Source organism: Protopterus annectens, chromosome 7.part0 (assembly GCF_019279795.1).
Source record: "Protopterus annectens isolate FY-2018-M chromosome 7.part0, PAN1.0, whole genome shotgun sequence".
Taxonomy (NCBI): Eukaryota; Metazoa; Chordata; order Ceratodontiformes; family Protopteridae; genus Protopterus; species Protopterus annectens.
Window position 1 is genome coordinate 977,069,342 of NC_056739.1, and position 25,095 is coordinate 977,094,436.

General features: G+C 37.8%; 1 protein-coding gene across 2 annotated transcripts in view; it reads right to left on the reverse strand.

Annotated features, from left to right (window-relative positions):
• HCN4 (hyperpolarization activated cyclic nucleotide gated potassium channel 4) overlaps positions 1–25,095 on the reverse strand; it is a 2,820,592-nt gene that overhangs the window by 1,364,417 nt on the left and 1,431,080 nt on the right. The window lies entirely within an intron of this gene.

Here is a 25,095-nt window from a genome sequence, read left to right on the forward strand (position 1 = left end):
CTTCAGAGAACAGATGTCATTTTGTTTGATTTACAGGCATCTATGTCAATAGTTCATTCCAAATGCTTCAAAAGATCCCTAAAATCAAGAAGATGATGTATAAGGCAACGACTAACCAACTGCATTTGGACAGCAAGCTATAAGCAAGTCTGTGCCAAAAGCAATGTCATGAGCATTTCTGCTGTGTCATATGTGTCGCTCTTTTTAATGTGCATTAAGACAACATTGAGGCTTGGGTGTTTTAACTAGTTTACTGTATACAAATACATCAGGATGGATGGCAGAAACATTAAACTTGAACAAACTATTAACTGACTGATTACACACCTGCATGCTTACCATAGGCGCCGGAAGCTGTTAAAGACGGTGGGGGGGGGGGTGACAGGTGCACTTAGTGAACTAAAAAGGGTAATTTTTTATAACTATTTGCTACCACAACATAGGTTCACTTGGAGGACATTTTAAGCTTAACCAATTCCCTTTTGGTGCTTGAATTAACATTTTCTGATTGGTCTTAGCTATCCCCATGGCTGATAAGTGTATATTAGCCATAGTGAGAACAACTGTGATCGATCATACCATAGATAATTTGAGGGGGCAATGTAAGGGATACAGCATTTAGGAAATGCCTCTATCCATTAGTGGCATGAGGGGAAATCCTGGAGTACATTTTCTATTACCCATCCTTAGATCCAAGTTGCATTTGAATATGGATGAGCTTTGCTTTATATTTATGGATAGTCTGTTCTGGAACAGTGGTAGCCTCTGATATATATCTATTTCTCCACAACATTCAGCTTAGATACCTGGACTGAGCATTTCTGATGCCATTTAACTTGCTGATGTTCAGTAGGTCCATCTGTATTATGTCGGAGGATGCTTTGTATGCCAGACATGTCACCTCTAAGCACTCAGTAGGATACCGAGTATAGTAATAAATCTTTGAGGTGGTCCATGCAAGACCTATTGTTTAGGACTTGTATCCTTTTAGTAAGGTATCTCTGAAGGTATTCCAATTGTGCATGGGGCTGGACAGATGCATGCCAAAGTGGGCATTATACAAAATGATTGACATAATGAGAGCTTTGTAAAGGGGGACAACAACATCTCTAGATCTAGTCACAATCAATTTGTTTATAAGCTGTACAATACAGAAAGGCTTTGTTATGACTCTGGGCACGTTGGTCAAAAGTGAGGTCACTGTACACAAGTTCCCAAATGCCAAACAATTGGATCAGTTCTCAGTGGGCATTGTCATGATTTTGACACCAGTTATTTGGGACAAACCTTCCTGCATGACTGTTAAGTCATTTGGGGATTCTTGCATCCTGTGAGCCAAGTTAGCAATGCAGCTGGCCATGTAAGTGTTTGCTCCTACATTATTCACCTTTTGTACTACACCTGAGTAGGGGATTGTGTCAAAAGGCTTGACCAGGCCAAGGTAATGTGGTGTAAACTATTTTACCTTCATCCATTGCTTTGTTAACAAGAGTAAAGCTTAAAATTTGCCCATGATTTTGAGCCTTTCACACTTTCCTCTGGGCTGTTTTCAAACACATTTTTAGGGCCATGCATACATGTATGCATTCCTTGATTCATCTTCATGATTGTATTAAATTATATTCCTTGTATAATACAGCATACTTGTTAGACTTAAGTTAGAGCACATTTTAAATTTACTGTTTAAACATTTTTCCAGTAGGCAATGAAGCAAAATGCATGCACCAATAATGACAAAACTGCCCTATTCAGAACATTTCCATGATGACAGTCTACTTCCACACACAACTGCATTTTAAATTTATTGTTTGAACATTTTTCCAGTAGGCAATAAAGCAAAATGCATGCACCGATAATGACAAAACTGCCCTATTCAGAACATTTCCATGATAACAGTCTGCTTCTACACACAATATATAAATACAGAATCACAGTAGTGTAAGCCAAGGCATGTTGCACAGCTTCTTGAACTTATTTTCAATTGGGGGGGGCAAAAGGCCATGGACAGATTTTAAACATTGCTTGTATAATTTTAGAAAGTTGCTTGCATAAACTATTGTGTTACCACCATACATTTCACTGCCAAGTCTTGAACCCAGAACTCTGTGCACTGCAGTCAGAACAACATACCACTAAGCTAAACTAGCAGTTTCAGAAAGACTGGAAGACAAACTTAAATGGCTATCATATCATTTAGTGAATTCAGTTCTCACTTCTCACCATAGCTCTCAACCTGTTAGCACAAAAATACAGAACAAAGCCAATAATGGGGAAATAAATACAGCTCCAAAATAAGGACACATTTCAAACACTGATTTTATAACCTTAGAAAATTGCTAGAATAAAAGGTTTTGTTTTCCCATTGAGGCATACATTCACAAGTGATGATGGCTAGGGATTTTAGGCTCATTTACCTGTACCCAAGGTACAGGGGTTTGAACCTGAGTACCTCTAGTCACCTGATGTATTCCGTTGGGGGCATTTTCACACACACAAACAGAGTAGTATATTGCTTTCCTATCTGCTTGAATTCATTTGAGCCTGATTAGTGGAAAAGAAAGATGTTCTTATTTTCAGGAAAGCAAGATGAATTGCTACATGTGATTTCAACCTGTTAACAGTTTTCAAGTATTCCATGCCAAAGAGAGTGCTAATAAGGCAATGGTTCGTAGTCCTAGATTTAAGCAAACATTACAGGCAGCATGCCTAGCTTCAAGCCAGAGTTGGCAATGAGTGCAGAAGCTTGTCTGAGGTAGGCTGCATTACTGAATCACATGACTTTGTCCTGTGGCTAAAATCCAATTATTTAGTTACACACACACACACACACACACACACACACACACACACACACACACACACACACACACACACACACCAACAAACAGAAGGTTAAATGCATTTTTTTACTAACACCTTCGAGGTTTCTGCTGCATCTGATTCAAATTATGTAATCTGCAGCATGACTTGATGTTCTGGGTTGGTCTAAGGTAAAGGGATTAAGAAATATTATGAAAGTATTGAAGGTTAAGGAATGAATCTCTGGTACACAGCAACTCAGAGACATTACTGTCAAAACATCAGAAAAAGCAATAACAATGTACAAGTGCTGAAATTAAATATAACTGTAAAAACAGAAAAGTTTTCTAATGGGTAAACAAATCTGCAGTCTTCATATGAGGGATATGCCCCGCACCTTCCTTATCCTAAACATACTAACTCAGCGACTGCATGCACTACAAAGTAAAGGAATTTTTCCTAATCTCAAACAATGAGCAACCTCAGACATTCACATTTTCTAATGAAACAGTTTTTGATGAATTTGCTTTGATGACAGAACAGTCAACAACATTTCTATAACCCTCATTTGTTTACCAGGAAAGTCTGACTTGTAGCAAGCCAGTTTTCATCGGAGGCCCAGGAAGAAATGCTCTAGATGTCTTTGTAACATGTGAGGAAACTGGAGCACCCAATGGAAACCCAAACGAATGCAGGGAGGACAAGCAGACTCCACACAGACAGCACCCGAGCCAAGAACTGAACCAAAGAACCTCTCGCTGTGAGGTGACAAAGCAAACCACTGCACCACTCTGCCATCCCTAACATTTCAGTAAGGTAACTGTAACACTATTGCTATGAACTTGCTGCTTGCTGGACTACTATGTGATTCTAGAAGTTGGTAAGGGCTGATTGACCATGACGTAATGAGAAGGAAAAAACAGAAAAAGCACACACACACACACACACACACACCTACCTTACTCTGTACAGCCAGCCTCTGATATTCTCTGTAACTCCCATCAGACTCCGAAGTTAAATCCTTCAGCAGTAGCTGAAACCAGCCAGAAATACGTGCGCCAAGCTAAATAAAACATTCAACAGCTAAAACTGTCTGTTCCCACTCACATTCAAAGCAAGCACACCAGCCAGAAGCCCTCCTTCTTCAGCAACAGCTAAAATGGTCTGTTCCCGCTTGCATTCAAACCCGGAAATATGTGCGCCGAGCTGATGTTATCACTTGCAGTGACTATCAGCTGCTAAAGCGTGAAAACTACAAAAATTCAAAAACTAAAGAACGGGACAAAAATGAAAAGGTGATCTGCAAAAGTGGGTGGGGCTCCCCGGGGCTCCCCTCCCCCCTCGCTCTATGGTTCCAGCGCCCATGATGCTTACACTCTGGCTGCTCACTCAATGGCACTCTTGCTTGCAGTGCTCAGTACTTATATGCATGTGCCCACTGACTGAAATACTTCTTAAAGGTATATCACACACACTGATCTACATCCTCCCTTTTTACTGAGCTGTCTCGTATAAACAATGATATTTTAATAGGCATGCAATTATACAGATACTAATAAAGAAAACAACAGTCATGTCCAGGTTGCCATGTATCTGGAAGTAGGTTTCAAGATGCAACCTGATCTCGTGACATAATATTTAGGACTGGGTCTAGCAACAGGGACAGTCACTGGGGAATGTTTTGCTTGAGGACTCTCAGGGATTTTCTCAGAAATAGAGATTGCTGATGGAATGTCCTCTGGAACAGGAACACTGGACAAGTCACTCTGAGAAATAGAGTCTCTGTCACAGGCAAGATGCTGTAACACTGGTTCAGACTCTGGTAACAAATGCTTCTGATTTCGTCTGAATTCCATTCCTCATGATTCCACAATGTACAATATCGGCTATTGACACAAACTTTTCTCAAATCTGATGCAATCAACACCTTTTGACTTCTGCATCCTCACTATATTCCCTTTTTTTCAATGAACTGAGCGGTTTGCTGCTATTATCATAGTAAGACTTCTGGGACAAATGCTTCTTCAACAGTTGGGCTTTTACGGCTTTGTTGTTCTTAGTACTTGGAGCCAATAAATTACTGCTGATTGGTAATGTGGTTCTGGTTTGTCTCGACATAAGTCTCTGGGCAGCTGTAACAAGCTGTTTATCATGAGGAATGTTTCTGAGATTTAACAAGTTTAGAAATACATCAGTATTGTCACATGTGGATTTCTCTAACAGCTGTTTTGCACTTTGAAATGTATGTTCAGCTGAGCTGTTGGACTGAGAATATTCAGGACTACTCATGACATGAACAAAGTACCACACTTCTTCAAATGTTTTGAACTGCTGACTAGTAAACTGTGCACCATTGTCAGAAATAACTCTGTATGGACTACCGTGGACAGAAAAATGTCTCCAACTTAGTAAAAACAGTACTGGAAGTTAGGTTAGAAAGTAGGTCAAAATAAGAGTCTATTAACACCAAGTAATGTTGACCATTCCACCATAGGTCTCAACCTCTTAAGAGGTCAATGTGGAACACAAACCCTGACAATGTGTGACAAACAGGCAAAATGTGGAACACCCCATTTTCACACTGCACGAAAACGCACCATTTCCATGGTGCCAAGCTGAAGTGGTCTTTCAAGCAAAATCAGTAAGTTGAACTATATATGAACCAAGGGTAAACACTGTACAAAAAAGCATTTAACTGAAGTCAAAAATGTACTATATAATACGGAAAACCAGTACTATAACTAAGTGCGCAATCAATAACAAGTCATTCACTTATAATCAAAAAGCAAAAGCAGCAATTCTGCATAAGACTAAGCACTCATAGTCTAGGCAATTTTCCACTGAGCAATTCACATGATTTTTTAAACAATACCTCTCAATTGTTCATTATAAGGAAAATTCCTCATTTTGAGTAATAAAATGTCCATATTCCTTGAAGTTCCACATTGAAAGAGTCAGTTACACAATCAGTTTTAAAACAATTTTAATATATTCACAGAAAATACGTAAAAAGTATAAAGTAACTCATTTTTGCCATCCTGTGAGCTCCTAGCTGAAGTTATTAGCAAGCTGTTCTGCCCTACTACAGACAGTGAGGAAGGAGAACTCAAGGTGCAAACCTGTAAACATAAAACATTTAAATTGCGAGAATACCCCCACCACTAAATGCACAGCATCTGTTACAAAGACATGCATCTGGAACATTTCTCCCAGTACCTCCATTGAATATTGGCTCATTCCAAGTCTGACTTTCCCAGTAAACAAATGTTAAATAAAAATAAAATAATAAAACAGCAGAGAATTCCCCTATCCTTCACAGCACTAATACACTATAGTACACAAAAGACTTAACTGATATTCGTGGTAAATAATACTGAATTGTATTACTCAGCAAAATAACTTATATATTTTTTTATTATTATGTGAGCTTCTAGCTGAAGATATTAGTAAACTGTTCTGCCTTCATACGTAGAGTGCAAACACTGGAGACAGAAAAAAAAACTGATAGAATGTCCCTACCCCCTCTAAAAAATGCTAAGCTGACAGACTTTGCCAAACCCACACCAAATGTACTGCAGAGAACTCAGCTATCCTGTAGAACACAAACTGTAAAAATATACAAAAGCCCTACATACTGCATAATACATGACACCCACTATAATACAAACCACAAAGTACAAAATAACATTCTGGAAAGATACTTGATAGTCTTGTCACTGGATAATACATGACACCCACTATAATACAAACCACAAAGTACAAAATAACATTCTGGAAAGAAACTTGATAGTCTTGTCAAGGATTCCAAAGACTGTTAGTCAAGACAGAATTATAAAGTTTAAAGACTATGTAAAATTCTATGACATTGGTAAAGTTTGTATTACAAAAAGAAAAGAAAGAAACTTATATGAGTATTGAAGTTTTGGGGTGCATGTCAATGCTGAACAGTTTGGTTGTAAGATGAACTTTTTAACTGGATTAAAGTAATATTTAAAATTCTCAGTATTTTTGTCTTTTATAACCTCATTATATTAACTTTATCTAGAATTTATGAACAAAGAAGTGAAGAGGTATGAAGCAAGATGAGTTATATGAGAGTATAAATTAGATGTCATCAGAGTAAATTAATGTGAAATGCACATTAGTGCAAGAAAGCCACAGAAGTCACCCCTCCCCTAACCAAACCACACACACACAGTTTTCTTTTTTTAATAATTAGCTTCCGTCTTTACTAGTAAAGTATGGTACATGGATGGTCTGACTAGGGTCTCCAAGCACTGGACCCCCACTAACTTGCAATACAAATCTTCAATGGACCCACCGTTTCCTTCTTCCTCCCCACAAGTTGCTGTTGCCTGGATCTGGGCACCTTCTCCAAGTTGAAGTAAGGTGGATGCAGGCTATAGCCAGTGACCCCATCACCGTTCCGAGGCAGCTCTTGACTGCCTACCAGTGTCCAAAGTGACAGGTGGAAAAGGGAAATCTGCCAAAAAAGCCTCGATAATACTGCAGTTCCTCTCTTAATCCCAGTGAAGACTCTCCTCATGTGCCTGCACTCAGCACTGCACCTCACAATGTACATGCACTGTATACTAGTCCCTGCGCTGGTGCCTTACATCCACAAAGAAAAGTAAAGTAAGGTGCTCCCAGCAATACATCACAGAGGCATGAAAACTGTCACCCAGAAGTCTCTCACTGATTTCCGCTTCTCCTGGTTGGATCACTTTGCATCAGTAATCAATCTCTGATTGGCTCATATACCACAAAAATAGCATACAGGTAATATGAGCCAATCAGAATGTGCAAAGTCGAACCAACACTCCTAATGCAGAACTGTGGAACTTTGTGAGTTCTGTGCCTTAAATGCGGCACATTTCACATAATCCGGAGCACTTGGCAGCTCAGCATTCCACACTCAGATATCTGTGGCTACCGTCGACCAAGGTAGTTCAAGAGTCTGGCTTAACTGAAGTGGTTCTTTTTGTTGATGTGGCTTTGTACTATTACAAACTGAAGAAGATGAAAGTATTTTCTCAATATCTCTTGACATAGAAGGCCACAATACTAGACCTCTCACCCTTCTTTTGTTAGAATCAGTTACTGGGTAGCCATGATGCAAGATCTTAATATACTCTTGTTGTAAGGATTTTTGAACAATCACTTTAGGACCTTTCATGATGACACCATTGTCTGACAAAATCTCATCTCTGTATGGAAAATAAGATTGCACTTCTACTGGTTCTGAGCTCATCAAGATGTGGAGAAGAAAAATTACTCACTTCCATGACCTCAAAATCAAGATGCTCATTATTATGCTGTTCTGTGGCTTTTCTGGGTGATCTGGATAAGGTATCAGCAAGATAAAGAAGTTTGCCTTTTGTGTAAACAAGACTGAAAGTGTACTTCTGCAATTTTAGCATCATGCGTTGCAATCTCACAGGAGATGTATGCATAGGCTTTCTCAAAATAGTGACTAGAGGTTGGTGGTCAGTCGCAATTTGAATAGGTCGGCCATAAATATAATCATAGAACTTCGAGCATGCAAACGCAATTGCCAAAATCTCTTTCTCAATCTGGGCATACCGCATCTCAGGCTGGGTAAGAGTTTTCAATGCAAAGGCTACTGGTCTACCATCTTGAAGAATGACTGCACCTAGACTAAACCTAGAAGCATCACAGGAAAGAATAACTGGTTTGTGAATATCACAGTCACTGAGAGTTGAGTGGACTAACAATTTTCTATTTCAGGACATCAAATACTCTTTGGTGCTGTTCTGACCATGACTAAATTACATCTTTGTGTGTCAGCTCTCTTAGAAAAGCTGAAAGTTGTCTTAAATCTGGAATGCACTTGCCTAGATAGCTGACCACACCAAGAAAACATTGTAGGGCTGCAACTTTGTCTGGAGTTAGCATCTCAAGAATTGCTGTTTGCTATGAAAGATCCATTTTTTTTGCCTGAACTGGTAAACAAGTGGCCAACATAAGTATATTCTCATTGCCTGCATTTGCACTTCTGAGGATTCAGCTTAAGATTCGCTTCATGTGCTCTTTACAGCACTTTCTTGAGGTTTCTGTCATGTTTGGCTTAACCATTACCTCCTCCTAGAATATCATCTACTATAACAGAACATGGATAGCCTGAAAAAATGTGTTCCCTTGCACGCTGAAAGACTTCACACTGGCAGAATTTATCCCAAATGGCATTCTCAGAAATATGCACCTGCCAAAAGGAGTACTGAAAATGGTTAGTAATGAAGATTTTTGGGCAAGCAAAATTTGCCAACATGAACTCTCTGCATCAAAGACAGAAAAAACAGTGGCATTTGGCATGAAGGCAGTGACCTCTTTGACTGTGCGCATTGGATGATGAGGCCTTTTTAGTGGCTTGCAAAGATCTCTTGGATCAATACATATTCTGATATCATCTCAGCTTTTCTTATCAGCTACTACCATGGAGGATACCCATTCAGTACGTTCTTCTACTGAAGAAATTACTCCTAGCTGCACCATTTTGTCTTGCTCGGCTTTGACTCTGTTCTGCATAGCTACTGGAACTTTCTGTGCTGGTCTGATAACTAGGATGACCTCTGGGTCTAACTTCATGGAGTACAGAACTGGTAGTTTGCCTAGTTTGTCTGCAAAAATGTCAGCATACTCAGAAAAAATAGTTTGGTTGAAATTTGAACTGTCGTCATTCAGGCTTACATGGTGAACTTCTTTATTAAATGAAAGCAGTCCCATTTTCAAACTGTCTCTGAGACCTAATAATGACTGCACATGTCTTTTGTCTACAAAAAATTGCAAGTCATAGTTGTTCACAGCAGAGTAACATGAAAGCAGTAAGGAGCCTTCAGGTAATATCTCTTCACCACCATAAGCGACAAGCTTCCAACACTTTGTCAAATTAAGTTATTCTGCAGCTTTTCCTCTAGCAAATGTTTTTGCTGACATAAGATTACACTTTGAGCCAGTATCTACTTTGAGCTCTACAGAACTCACATTAATCCAAACAGTACAAAATATTTTATTCTTGGCTACAAATCTACTGCATTGACTGTTTCAACAAGCACAGACACACCATCAACGTAAAAAGTAGGGTCACAGCTTTCTAATTGATCAACTTGCCTCTTGGAATGCCCTATTTTGATAAAAGAATGTGCCTTATTTGATTTACAAAATATTTTGAAATGATTCCATTTATTACAAGAATGACACTACTGACCAAAAGCTAAGCAACAGTTGACTATGAAGCTAGGTGAGGGCACATGTTTTGACTTTGCTGACTTACTCTTATGCTTCACTAAGCATGCCTTGGAATTTGCTGGAAAGAGTCGGGGTTTCCCAGGGACTGTTACAGGACTTGCAGTAGCTGCCATATGCTTGGGCCTGTTTCTTTTAACCACATGCTGCATACTATCAACAATATTTGTCACTGTGCCTTCCGTATCTGTTCTCATTTGTAAGCATACTTGTTTGACAAATCTCAATGGCCTTATTTAACATTAATTCACTGTCTAAAAACAAAATCTTTTTCACTGTGTCATTATTACCACCACACACAAGCCTGTCTTTTATCAACTCATCTCTCAAATCACCAAATCTGCAAGTTCTAGCCTTGTTTTACAACTCAGTTATATATGCTACAAAAGTTTCACCAGGCTTTTGATCCCTTGTGTAAAATAATTTCCTTTCCATTGTAATATTTGTTTGCGGTTATATATTTCTCTAAATTTTTGTTTCAAGTACTCTGGGTATTCCCTTGTTTCAGCTGGTACCACAATACGGCGGTCTTCCCCCTCCCCTGCAAACACAGCAGGTGCATACACAAATGAACACTCTCTTTTAATGGCCTATGAACCAGGTAAATAAAGCAGAATGAATGCTTTTGTACATGTGTCTTTCTCAGAAAAAGCAGCCTACATTAAAATATATTATTCCTGCTCAAACACTGTCCAATTTTCTGCAATATTGTTATCAAACACAAGCAGTGTGGGTCTGTGAAATCCATCTGCCATGCCCACAGATTATAGTAATACACAATGCAGTCTTGGCCCTTATAATTATGTATGAACATTCACACACACCAGGAACCTGTAATAATGATTAAATGCACACTAAGCTCTTCGAAATACTGTACTCTGCGAAATATGTTTTGAAAGGTTTACTATGGTTTGTGTGAATGACAGTCTGTCAGCAGCACTGCTGCTGAAAATCAGAATGCCATGCACAAAACTTAAATGGATGGGATAGTTGAACACACTTATGTGAATGCAGTAGTGCATTTGCATAAGTGTATTTGATTATCTGCACGGAGATCGCGGTACAGTGGGGATTGGAAATTCATCCATATCCCCACTGTAGTGCGATCTTGGAGTTGGAATATATTAGTAGGGGGGTGTGGGAGGTAGCCCCCCTGCAAAAACATGATATGTCATATAGGAGTCTGATTTACATCAGCTTCTATACGGCTATCACATGATGGTTTCGGCCACAATGTCGACTCAAATGTGTCGATCATTTGGGTTGACATTGTGGCTGGTCGCAATGTTTGAGTTCGGGTTTACTTTTCATTGTTTCAAACGGCAAATGTTTTGCCATTCGAACAAATAGTAAACTGCTTTAAAATAACTGTACTGTGTGAAATATTCTTTGAAATGACTGTACTTTGTGAAATAACTGCACTGTAATACTGCACAGACTTGCAAACACGTTACACACTTGGATACTTTGAATAGCTTTAGTTAATATGAAAAAGTAGCACTTAAAAAAAATAAGGCTGTTTTCCCTTTTTTGTACATTTTATGCAATTTGGACGTTGTTTCAAACATTTTCATAATTATTTTGAATATTTTTATCAATATGTTGCAGTTTCAGACAGTGCGTTTAACAATAAGTTCATTTTGAGCATTCTGAGTGCTTCATTTTATATTTGTAACAAAATAAATCATTTAAGCAAGTTTTATTACCTGGAGTGACCTGTTTCTTGAGTCATTTGAGCAGTAGAGATGATCCACTCCTATATAATCCTCCAACCTTAACTGGTTGCCTCATGGATGTAACTCTGGATCCCATTCTGACACTATGAAGCACTTCTTATGTGCATTAAGAAGACGTTGAGACTTGGGTGTTCATTTAAGCAATTTATTGTATACAAATAAATCAAGACTGATAGCAGGAACATTAAACTTAAACTATCTAACAAACTGATTGACTACATACTTGCATGGTCACACTCTGGCTGCTCACTCAAAATGTCACTTTTGTTTGCACTTGCTCAGCACTTATATGCACGTGCTCACTGACTGAAATTCTTCTTAAAAGTATATCACATGCTCTGATCTACAATGTGTTCACTGTCTTAGACTCCCGTGTTGTATACAGCTGATGCAAAATACAAATCCATTTACCACAAAGTTTTCTATTAAGCACATCAATGAGACAGAATAAACTCATCCCGATTACAAAAATCTGTGGATTCTTGCACAATGAAAACAATTTTCAGTTCAATTCACACAGTGAATATGAGGTAGAATAACAGGGGTTACAAATACTCTCTATTTGTATTAGCTACAAATGATATCTAATATTACAGCTTGCTGTAAAAAGTCAGCTCTGTGGTGCAGAGGGATGAAACCCAGCTGACCCAGCTTTGACTAGTTGTCTCAGAGTTGGAGTTGGATGGATTGGAGAAGAATGATGAGACAATAAAACTGCTTGTTCCTCTCAGTGTGGAGGGATGATTGTGCTGGGAAAGCAAAGAACAAAAGTACAGGAGTTTGGTAAGGGCCAGACAAGATGTATGGGTGGGGATAAGTAGAGTGCATGTGACAAAGCTTGAAAGAGAAAGAGATCCCTTTGCAGTGCCCCTATGCACTGCCTCATGCAATTTTAATTAAGAAAAAAGTGCATGCTTGGGATATGTCCATCATTAAACTAGTCCGAATAGACAACCTCAGTATGACAGCCCTTCTACATCCACAGCTTCACACCTCCTGTCACAGGAACCCAAAAGGAAGAAAAGCCAAGGGGCTCATTTCTTCACAAGGGAGAGGACACAACTGAAAAAATGTCTTGGTGTGTACCCCGGTTACAATGACCGTTTGTTCAGTAATGAGTTATGAGATAGGGGAACCTGAAGCCAGCTGTGGCTATCTGGATCAATCAGAACAGCCAGGCAAACAAAGGATCACACGAAAACAAAAAAAAAAGCTAAGAACAATTAAGGCACCTCAAACAATAATACAAAATTAATCTTCAAGGTAACAGAGTTCAGTATGCTGAACTTAAGTTTTTGTTTAATGCCAGTAGTGTCCTAGTCTAATGTCATACCACTGAGACTGATAAGAAAGAAATAATTCAAGATTTTCCTACACTTCTCAAGAATTTGAACATAACTTATTTATTTATTTATTTATTTATTTATTTCAGCAAGTAAATAAACTGGACCAGGGGGATCCCACTTTAGTCATGACCTATTTGTAGCAAAGCTAATGTATACAATGTAGAGAAAACATGAGATAAAATCACAATATATAGATATTGCAGGTGTATCCAAGTTGGCTTAAGTGCTAACATTTCCCAATAACATGCTCTAGAAGGGACTTCTATGGGGTTCTACCAAGAATGAACTAAGATTTCCACAGCTTTCAAATTCTACAATCAACATACTTACCTACAAAAATGGAAAAGTAAGATTTAAGATGAATAAGTTGCCAATCCAATGCACCTATAGTCACCTTTTTCTTGAGGTATAATTTCTGAGAAAAAGATGAAAACATCAGATGATGATGATAAAGGATATGTGGGAAACAGTTCTAAACAGTAGGATATGAGTGAAGCAAAGCTCTGCCAATACAGATAACTGAGAAAAGTGGATTGTTAAGAATAAGAGCATAGGAAGGAAAAAAACTTGTCTTACTGCAAGGCAATGAAGCTACCTGTCAGTTTCAGTAGAAATAACAGATACAATTTTGCAGATTTTGTAGGTTATTGGAGGGGTCGACAGTGATGGGTGAAGGGTAAGGAATCCTCAGGGGTGGGCAACAGTACACCCCTGCCAATTTCAAGCTTGCCCTGCTTAGTTAAGTGATTGCTAATGCTATTAAAATTGCAGAGCACAGAAACAGTTTTATTTCCACCATTTTGGATAGGACTAGAGATGGTAAGAGGTGGATCAACACATATCCCAAAATGTTTTATTGAATACACTAGTTTCAATGGGGCATCATCTGGAGTACTAAGGTTCTAGTTATCATTGCATACGCTAAGATGCTTATGAATACCAAAGACAATTGATTTAAAGTCCTTTGACACTGCCGTCATGAAATAATTGGGCTAATATAAAACTGACAAGTGTTGCAGATGGTATATGGAGAAATGACAAATTCCTGGATAATAATGTCACTTGCATAAAGGAGGATATTCTTAATCTTTGGTGACATAACAAGGAAGATGACAAAGATGGTAAAGAGTAACCGTCCAAGAAAAGACTTGGGATACAACTGATTGGAAAGGTAAGAGAGAAAATTGAGTATTAGGAAATTTTTGAAAAATCTGCTATACAGATAATCATATTACAAATTTCATGAGATAGAACTAAGGTCATGCAGTGACAGCTAGGGGTCCAAATGGAGAGGTGATAAAAATCAGCAAAAGGAAAGAAGTATTGCTGGAATTGAATTCATCCTCAAGTCTTAGTGAGTTCCTTCATGAGGAGGACCCTGTTTTTCACAAAAGTTTACCAAGATGACACTGATATATAGACTGTATTTTATATAGCATGTATTTTATATAGCATGTATCATGGACAGAAATAGGTTAAAAATAAAGAAGATAGCTGGGTGCACAAGTCCCATGATAAAAAAGTGCCCAATCCTGGTAGGCACACTGGTGCCATGACTGGAAAAAATTACAGTGTAGAATCCTCAAGACATGAAAATATTTCTACAATGGAGCTAGGTCAGGACCAGGGGAAGGATGGCCCATCTGCTGTATAAGGAAGTAGCAGTCCACAAATATCACAAGAACTGATAAGCCAAAATGAGCCATACAAACGATAGAGATTGAGGATAAGAAATAAATTATGTACTGTTACTATTATGCAACAAGCCAAGAATTTCCAGACAAAAGATATATAAAAAGATTACGAGAGAATTCACAGGAAAGAAAAATACTTCCACGAGAAAAAACTGTCAGAAGCTTCAAATAAAAATTTGTGTTAATTAATACAACAGATCTGTGAAAAACACTATACAGACCAAGAATCCTTGTGCTGTTTGAAAAAGCAGGTGACAGAGGAAGTGTGAAAATATAAAGAACAAAATTTGAGATGTTTGAAGGGTATAAAAAAGAAATATGGACATGGAAAAGAAAGAGAGATCTGATATGGTACATTATTTATGCAAAGGAGAAAGCCAAGTGAATCAGCATAAAAAAGGCAGCCCCAAAGATATTCAAAGAGAAATATAGGCAAAGGCATCTAGATATGGAAAATGTCATGATAAAAATATAAGATCATAAAAAAGGGAATGTATAACAGAAGATTAATCAAGTAGAAGTTAAAAAAAATAGAAGCTGACATTATGGAATATTTGCGATGTGAAGGATTCAGTGTAGAAAGTCTAACACAGGTCATATCACAGCATGATGGAACAACTATTCCCCAAAGTAAGGAGAAACAAGAGGAGCAGGAGACATCTGAAGAAGAAATATGGACATGGGAAAGAAAAAGAGATTTTAACATGGTGCAATATTTATGCAAAGTAGAAAGCAAAACTAATCAATACAAAAAGAGCAGTAACAAAGATATTTGAAGAGAAATACAGGCAAAGACATCTGGATATGTAAAATTTTACAATACGAAAAATAAGAAAACCGAGGAAAAGTATTAGAGAGGATTAGTAATGGAGAAGTTAAAGAAATAGAAACCGAGGCTATGGATTACCTGCAAAGTGAAGGATTTATAATAGAAAATTTAACTCAGATAACAACACAACAGGATAGAGCAATGAATTCCCAAATTAGGAAGAAACCAGTAGAGTGGGAAGCATCTTATCAGATGACATATGAAGATAGTTTGGAGCCTCCCCATAGGAAACCAGCACAAAGATTCAGTTGGAGCTATACAGCAAGGGAAAGAACAGGAAACTGTGGCAACTTTGACATAATCAATGACATGGAGTGATAGGCCAGTGAGTTCCCATATTAAAGAGCAACAGATGACAGAGGGTGAAACTGAAGAGAACATGACAACGGAAGAAGCTATGGAACTTTTATAGAATGCCAGCAGGAAATGGTAAACAAAAAGTGTGCCTTCACTTTAGAAGAAAATGATCTAAGAGATGAGTTAATTGATTTAATAGAGATGGATAGACATATTAAGATCAGTGAAAGAAATAGCATGCAGAAGGTCAATAAAACCCAAAAAGTTAGAAGTTTGATAAAACAAATGAACACAGTAATTAGGACTATCCATAGAGATTCATGTGATATAACAGAAGTAAATAGGATGCATTACTTTGCAGCTAAATTAATAATAGATAATGTCCTACCACAATAACACAGGGTAGTAAGAGAAAGGATGGGGAGAAATCGAATGCCATCATGGAAATACCGAATAGAGAAACCTATAAAGCAATTAAGACAAGTGTCACTGTTAGAAAGAGTATAGAAGAGGGAAAAGATCAACAAAAATACTCAGAAAGATAGACGTGATAAAAGCAATGTGCAGTATTATAACATACCCGGATTTAGCATGCACTATCACAAATAATAAACTAAAAATATCAGCACAGGCAGAAAAACTTAAAAGATACACAGATAAATATAAAGGAAAAGTACAAAATTAGCAATTTAGATGACCCAAAAAGGTTTTACAGAGAACTGGGAAACAAGGTAAAAGAAATTGAAAGACCACCAAAAAAAGAAGAAATAGATACATTTTGGAGAAGTATTTATGAAGATCACGTGGAACATAAAAAGATGCTAAATGAATAGAAGTAAAAGAAAGAATAAGAAATTCAAATGTACAGGATATGAAATGGGATGAAGTAACAGGCAGAGAGATTGAAACAAAGTTAAGAAAAGCCCCAGGCCCAGATGCAGTACCTACCTAACGTCTGGCTAAAAGTATTATCATCTTTGCATGAAGACTTAGCCATGAGTAAGAACTATCTATATGCGTACCCCAAACAGACACCAGCCTGAATAACCAAAGGAAAAACAATGCTCCTTCTTAAGAGTGAATCTGCAAGCTATCCTAAAAATTAAGCAATAACTTGCCTTCTGATGTATAAACTATACACTGGAATTGATGCCGACAGAGTTTATAGTCATTTAAAAGAAAATCCAATTATGGCAATAGAACAAAAGGGTAATAAAAGAAAGTCATATGGAATAAAGGATCATTTGTTGTTAAATAAAGTCATAGTGGAGAACTGTAGCAAAGGGAAGAATATGACATGGATGGACTACAAAAAAGCATTTGACAGTATCCCACATTCATGGATAAAAGAGTGCTTAAAATGTATAAGCTATACCCTACACTGATAAACTACATCACAGTGACCATGAAACAGTGTCAAACCACTTTGTAGTTAAGCCATGATAAAGGAGAAATTATTATTCCAGGGATAAAAATCTAAAGGGGGATATTCAAGGGTGACTCTCTCTCACCACTGCTCTTTTGCTTTGCCCTTAACCCATTAATCTGTCTTCTTAACAGATTAGGTCATGGCTATAATTTGAACCCAGAAAGTAAAAAAGTGTAAAGACTTCTCATCTTTTCTTTGTCGATGATTTAAATTGTATGCTGTATACCTCATAAGATGAGGAACTGAAAGCACAACTACAAGTAGTGAAAACTTTTCCAGATGATATAAGAATGTCATTTGGTCTTGATAAATGTACAAAACCAACCTTTAAAGCAGGAAAGCTGCAGCATCAAGAAAACATCAGTTTGGGAAAAGAATGTAATATAAAAGAACTTGCGCAAGAGGGGGTTTATAAATATTTGGGAATTAATGTAGGATCCACAATAAAACATGAACAAATGTGGATAAAACTCAGTAAGGAATATTTAGAAAACTTAAATTAATCCTGAAAACAGAGTTGTTATCTAGGAACAAAGTTCAAGCTACAAACCAATTTGCTCTTCCTGTCCTAACTTACAGTTTTGGAGTGATTGATTGGTCCCAAAAGGTACTGGGATCAGTTGGACCGGAAAACAAGAAAAATGCTTCATGCTTATCAAATAATTTATAAAAATCGGTGCATACCATGATTATATATTCCCTGTTCTGAAGGAGGTAAGGGATTCCTCGAAACTGATTACATGTATAGATCAGAAATTGAAGGACTCCATACATATTTGCTGACCTCACAAGATCCAAACATAACGTTTTAAAACATGAGGAGAAGAAGTCTATAATGACTCCCCTACTTAGTTTAGCAGATGCATATCGATGTCAAGTGAAAATGGAAATCAAGCCAGAAGTCAATAAAAATCAAGCAGCAGCTGAATGTGCCAAAAAACGAAAGAATATAAGGTGAAGGATCAGATGAGAAGACAAGAAATGTGGAAAATGCATAAATATAGGTGCAAGTACAGAAAACTCCTGCAACAACCTCATGTCAATCAGGATTCAATGCAGGAATGGTTAAGGTGAGGTAACTTTAAACCAAAAGATGAAAAGTTAATATTGGTGGCCCAAGATAGTAAACTATATACACGGTTGAAAAAGTCCAATGAACATGTTGGACAAACTGACAAATGCAGGTTTTGTAAAACAAAACTGAAAACAGTCACACATCTTGTTGCTGGGTACAATATACTAGTGGCAGAAGGCCTGTATACTGAAAGGCATAATAATGTGGCAAGACTGCTGCATTGGGGACTGTGCAGACATTATAATAGTGAAGTAAGATGAGCCATAAAGCATTATAGAAAACGTTGAAGTTCATATCACATGGGATCACCTATTATAAAGCAGTTTAAAAAATTGATGTGAGAAAACCGGGTTTATATTAATTCATCGAAGGTTCAATCCAGTGAACCTTTCTCCATTGAACCCTAACCATCAAATGTTGATTTCAGAGAATGTTCTCATCAAACAAAAATTTAAACAGGAAAACTAAGCACTTGGCCAAAACAACACCAGAACAGACACCACAATAAGTAAAACCCACCAAAGTTAGAGGCTTCACCCCCACACCCCCAAATGTGGGGGCTGAGCTATCCACACCCCCGAACTATATATACCAACTCAGAGATGTCACTACAGTGGAGAATAGGGCAAATTTGTGCTGCTGGTCAACTGTTTCCTTTCCCTAGGTAAATTTTTTGCAGATATGAATGTTCACTGAAGTGAACATTCGATGGTTAGGGTTCGATGAAGAAAGGTTCACTGAAGTGAACCTTCAATGAATTAATATAAACCTGAGAAAACCAGATATAGTAGTTCAGGAAAAGAAGACAAAGTAGCATTGATCATTAAAATTACTACACCCAGTGATTACAGTGTCTTACATGCAGAGAGACACAAAGATACAAAATATCAGGATTTACAAGCAGAAACATGGGAAATGTGGAAGAAGGATACCCAAACAATTCTAATAGTAGTAGGAGCAATGAATCTCATAAAAAAGAATTTACAGTCGTATTTAGATATGTTACCAATACATGTTACTCCATATGAATTGCAGAAGGATTTAATTCTGGGCACATTGCGGGTGCTGCAAAGAGCACTTTTGGCTAACATCAAAGACTGAAACAATGAACTTTAATTATACTTTGAATTAGGAATGAGGTCCATTCCCATCATGGAACTAGAAACCCAAAAGTCTTGGAGAAATTAAAAAAAGTAAGAGTCAGCAAGCAGTGGTTTACAGTGTTTACAAGGTCAAAAGCCTTGAACAGCTTAAAGCAAATGGCATGTGAAAGCCTTCCTGCAATCAAAGGTATGCATCAGCAGTTTGGTATATTTTACCTTCAAATGCATATTTACAAATAACAAAAAATGAAATGCTTGCTGCTTCATTGCTTTTAATAAAAATTACTTATAAGACGGACTATTTCTGAATAACCTGTAAAGGCTACATGCATCAGTACATATCTTTATCAATAATGGGTATGGCCTGCAGTTTATTTGGTGTGCAGCTTTTCAAAACGTATGATTTAAACTCCAAAATGTGTAATGTCTGCAGCAACAAAAGTGAAATTGTCAACAAAGAACTCTACTAAAAATGCAATGTTAGGACTTTCTGTTCAGGGGATGTATCATGTTGTGACTCATGAAATGATGATGGACATAATACTGACACTATATATAGATACTACTAAACACCCTGCCAACATATCAATAGATACAGTTATGTGATGTGAGGTTGACTAATGTCACCAAATGGGCATGAGTTTGCCAGTGATAAGTCAGCTGAGGACCTGGCCTACTCTGACCTGTGCTAAGGACTCATCATAATGGAAGGAGGGATGTATGTGCACCAGCTGTCTAGTGTTTTCCTACCATAAAGCCCAGTAGCCCTGCTGGAAATCAGAAGAAGCTGAGAAATAGCAGAACAGGTTAACAGCTTCAAGTATCTGAGAGGGATGGTTGAGGAGAGGGGAAGTCTGAATAAGGAGGTCAATGCTAGAATTAGAGAGGATGCAGACAACTGGTGCAGAGTGTTGGGGGTAGAGTATGACAGAAGAATGCCAAAGAAGCTGAAAAGTTTGGTGTACAAAACAGTGGTATGACCAGTACAACTTTATGGTACAGAAACCTGGTCAGTAAAAGCAGAGTAGTTCAGGATGCTAGAAGTGATGGAAATGAAGAGCCTGAGACAGGTGGTAGGATGTATACTGTGGGACAGACGAAGAAATGAGGACATAAATGTAGCTCTAATTGCATAAAATGTCAAAGAGAACAGATTACAATGGTTCAGGTACATGTGTAGAAATAATTCAGGTACATGTGTAGAAATGGTTCAGGTACATGTGAAGAAAAGCAGAGTACAATCTAGTGAAGATGATCTAAGGTAGACAGGAAGAAGGCAAGAGGAAACAAGGGTGTCCAGTAAAGATCTGGATGGATTGTGTGAAATAAGACCTGAGACAGTCAGCCATGAGTGTTGAAGAAGGTAGGAGAGTAGCACTGAATAGAGAGAAATGGCGACAGTTGACACAACACACCAACACCATGTAAAAAATGTGAAAGGGGGGCATTGATGACAATGATGTGAGGTAACATTTGATCAACAAGACTTGTGATAGAATATTACCAGTTTAATGGTATGGTAGAGAAGGGGTTGCTATTTACAGACTGGAACAAAATAATCCCAGATAAGTGACACATGAAGTGTGCATACTCTCAGTAGAGGGAAGCAAAGGTGGATATATAAATGATTCCACTTGGCTAAAAGAGGAAAATAATTAACTGAACCAGTCTGACACACATACATTTCAGAGTCACATACGAAATAAGAAAAATGACAACAGGAAATTTAAAGACAGATAATGGAAATAGGCTGATTTTTTTTTTTTTGGATAGGGGAATGCATTTAAGAAAGCTGAACAAACGGTGTGGGTTTTGTATGTTCTGTTAACATTCGTGTGTTTTTCCTTAATGTCTCAGCTGAACAAACTGTGTGGGTTTTGCATGTTCTGTTAACATTCATGTGTTTTTCCTTAATGTTTTCTTATTTCCTGATTTCTTTCCTCTTTGAAAACATACTGTTTAGAGCCATAGCTCTCAAATGTCCAGATTTTCACAGAATGTCCAGATTTTTTACTCATATGTTTGGTCTGTTTCTCATAAAATTGTAGTTTTCTGGCAAATCACTGAGGACTGAAGTCAGAAAATAATGGCAGACTTTTGATTTTTCAGACTTAATAATTGGTAGCCTTTTCCAAAGATGTGGCAGTCGTTGGGACATAAATCTGTCCCTCCAGCATGTCCTTTTTAAGTTGAAGGCCATATTTAAGTCCCTGGAATGGGTAGCCCTAGACCCATCTCATTTACGGATATGCAGTAAGTTCATTAGGTTTGGGTCTTGGGTTGCTCTGTAGGCCAGGCATAAGTCTCCCCTAAGAAGTCTATACGATACGGAGTATAGTGACAGGGATTTTAGTCGGTCCATGTAAGGCACATGCTGGAGGCCCTTGATCTTCTTTGTTAGAAACGTCAGAGATCTCTCTCTAATTGCTGTAGGTATTTAGTACGGTACATACTGAGAGGGGCATTATACTCAGAAAATATTCAATTAGGTTCATAGATCGGTACTAGGCAAACTGCCCTTGTGGGCTAATTCAAGTCTAGCCAGTTACCCTATATGAGAATCAACCCCTGTGCCTTATATCTGTAAGGTAACCACCTTAACCATTATGCCAACTTCCCACCCTATGTGGTAAAAAAACAGAGTTCCGGTAAACAACTTGAAGTTGTGACAGCTTGTGGCAGTCTGAAAGAGAGACTGAATAATCGTGCTCATTTGTACCACGTCATACAACAGCAGGTACAGCTTGGACAAAATCTGTTGTATCACAGTCAGGGTGACCAAATCAGGCATGCTAGGAGCCAAACGCACGCAGAACCTGAGAACACACTTCACTTATACAATCTGATAATTACCTGCATAGCAACTATAGTACAATTTTATGAGATTAGAGAGGGCAGTACAGCCAGAAATGTTTGTCAGAATCCTGAAATAATTGCAGCCCCAGAACTAGTAAATGTAGCTATTTACAGTTTTCAAATGTCTTTCATAGTATTTACCATTACTGCATAAGACCCAATATAGAGAAGACCTCTAATGAGAGACTGAAAATGGCATACAACTATGTAATTTGTCAATGCAGCATACTGTACCAGGGTTTAAAATCTCTGAACAGAAGTAGAGGAGAGACAGTCTGTTTAATAATTTTCTTTTCAGACCATGGTGTTACTAAGTGACAGCACTGTTGAAGATCCTGTGGTAATGCCTTTTCCATGAATTTAGTAGGAAGGAGTATACCTATTTTTAGCTTGAGTATTGTTCAGAGTAATAAGCTCAAGTATTGTTCTAAGTAATAACTTGGTAGAATTAAGCACTGGTCACAAGTGAATTTCAGATTCTGATTTAATTTTCTCAAAGAATACAATAGTTTTCAGGGCAACAGCAAATAGATTGACAACTTTTTTCAGTGAATTAAGTAAGCATCAGATCTCAGTGAGCCTAAAGCCCATCTCTTATTACATGTGAACACCTTTCTTTACATGTAAATGCTCATTCAAAGATAGTGTCCTTTGGGATTTCTTCTGCAAAGTTATGTCACAGCACATCTGAGTGTGGGCTAATGATTAGAATTACTAAAGGCAAAATTAATGTTATATGAAACAGCATAAGCAACTCAAATGCTATAAGAATAAGCATTTATTTTGGGGAAAAAATTAAGTACAATCCTTTGCACTGGACATGGGTATGGTTTCTCCTGCAAAATCTCACATTTATACAAAAAAATGTACTTTGGGTATTTGAAAAGGTGGCAACCCTACTCCAAAATAAATTGAAATTGAATCTGCATACTTATTCATGCAGTGGTATTCCACCAGCTTTGGAATTCAGATATCTTATATCTATATTTGAATTTCTTTTCTAAGAAAGATCAGACTGTCTTCTTCAAAATGATAACTGATGGAAAGAAAAATGCACAAGTCTGTAAATCAGATACTGTGACAGCATGTGTAAATGTGCCAGTGTGAGTGAAAACAAAATCCTGTTACTAAAACAGCTTATTACAATAACTTCATTCAACTAACCTAGTGTCAGATCACTAAACATTGCATTAATAAGTTAGACAATGCATAAGGCAGCTGTATTTCCTGCTAAAGATATCACTATTCAAAATAACACAATGGAGGAAGAGCCATTATCCAAGGCAGTACAATATAAATTCAATGGCGAAAATATAAGATAATACAGGATTCAGCAGTGGGAGCAAAACCATCAATGACAAGCATACATTTCTCATTAGAATAATAATGGCAACATAACAAATATAATTAATCCTGCTGATATAATGGCTATTCCTTTAGGCATCCATAATCTTAAGTCACACATAAAAGATCTAAAACGATTTCATTGCCTGACTTCCTATGTTTTCATCAACTGGAATTAAAGAAAACATTTTCACAGTTACAGAAGGATATAAAAAGGTTTAATATAATAAACTACAGAGAAGGTGATGCAGATTCTGGTTAGGATTCATTAACTAGCACTGTGTGCTTGTGCAGTACTAAAGTGGGAATACCAAAACAATAATCAGATATGTATTAGGCTTCATAGTACCTATATACCAAACACAAGGCTGCCTTTGAAAAGAAAGTCACAGTAGTAACAAGAAAATAGTGCTAAGCTGCTACAGATTCCCTTTGGTAAGTTTTACAAAAGAAGGGAAGGTGGAGAAAGTACTGAAGGATGGCCATGGATGAGTTAAAGGAAAAAAGTAGGCAGAAAAGACACCAGATTAATATGGAATACACATGTAAGTAGAAATGGGTGGGATACACACAACATGTAATAAAAACAGTGGATGGACACACAATTGGTTGACAACTGGTAATGGGGAATATTGGACAATACACAAGGAATGGGAAATGAAAGATAAAAGTGTAGGGATATGGTTAGTCCTGGCATAGCTGGTTGCCAGACTAGCCCAGAAGTCAGCAAACCCAGCTATCATTCACCTTGATGGGTGATAGTATGGGACTTTTACTTCTCTGGAGGTTCAATAAAAGGACCTGCTGTTTATGGACTGTAGCAGCTATACCTGAAGGTCCTGTATATTTCCAGTGCAGTCAACCAGTTACCAATGCACCTCAGCCTTGGTCTGCCACTGCACCTCATACTAGGAGACACCCTGCTCACCTTCCAGAGAGGAGCCATCAACCCCCCCAGAAGGAAGACACAGGGGCACCAAAAATCCCCTCCAGCATAGGAGTCATTACCACCCTGCTGAGACAGACATGGTAGCCAACTGGTGACCCAGAACAAGATGCAATAGCTGGAGGAGACAGGGATGATCTGGCCTACCTATCCTCCTCTTCCTTCAAAATTGGAACTGCAGAATGAAGAATAGGAAAAAAAGTCATATGAGGTACACTTAAGACAAAACCAGTAGTGTAGATGTGACGTGCACCACCACACACGACATGTATACCCTACTGGCTAGAAAAGCATTTTCATCTTCTCTGACAGCCATCTATGTTCATTGTCCAAGCCTCCACTTTGTAAAACAAATTCTACATATTCAGCATTTAATAA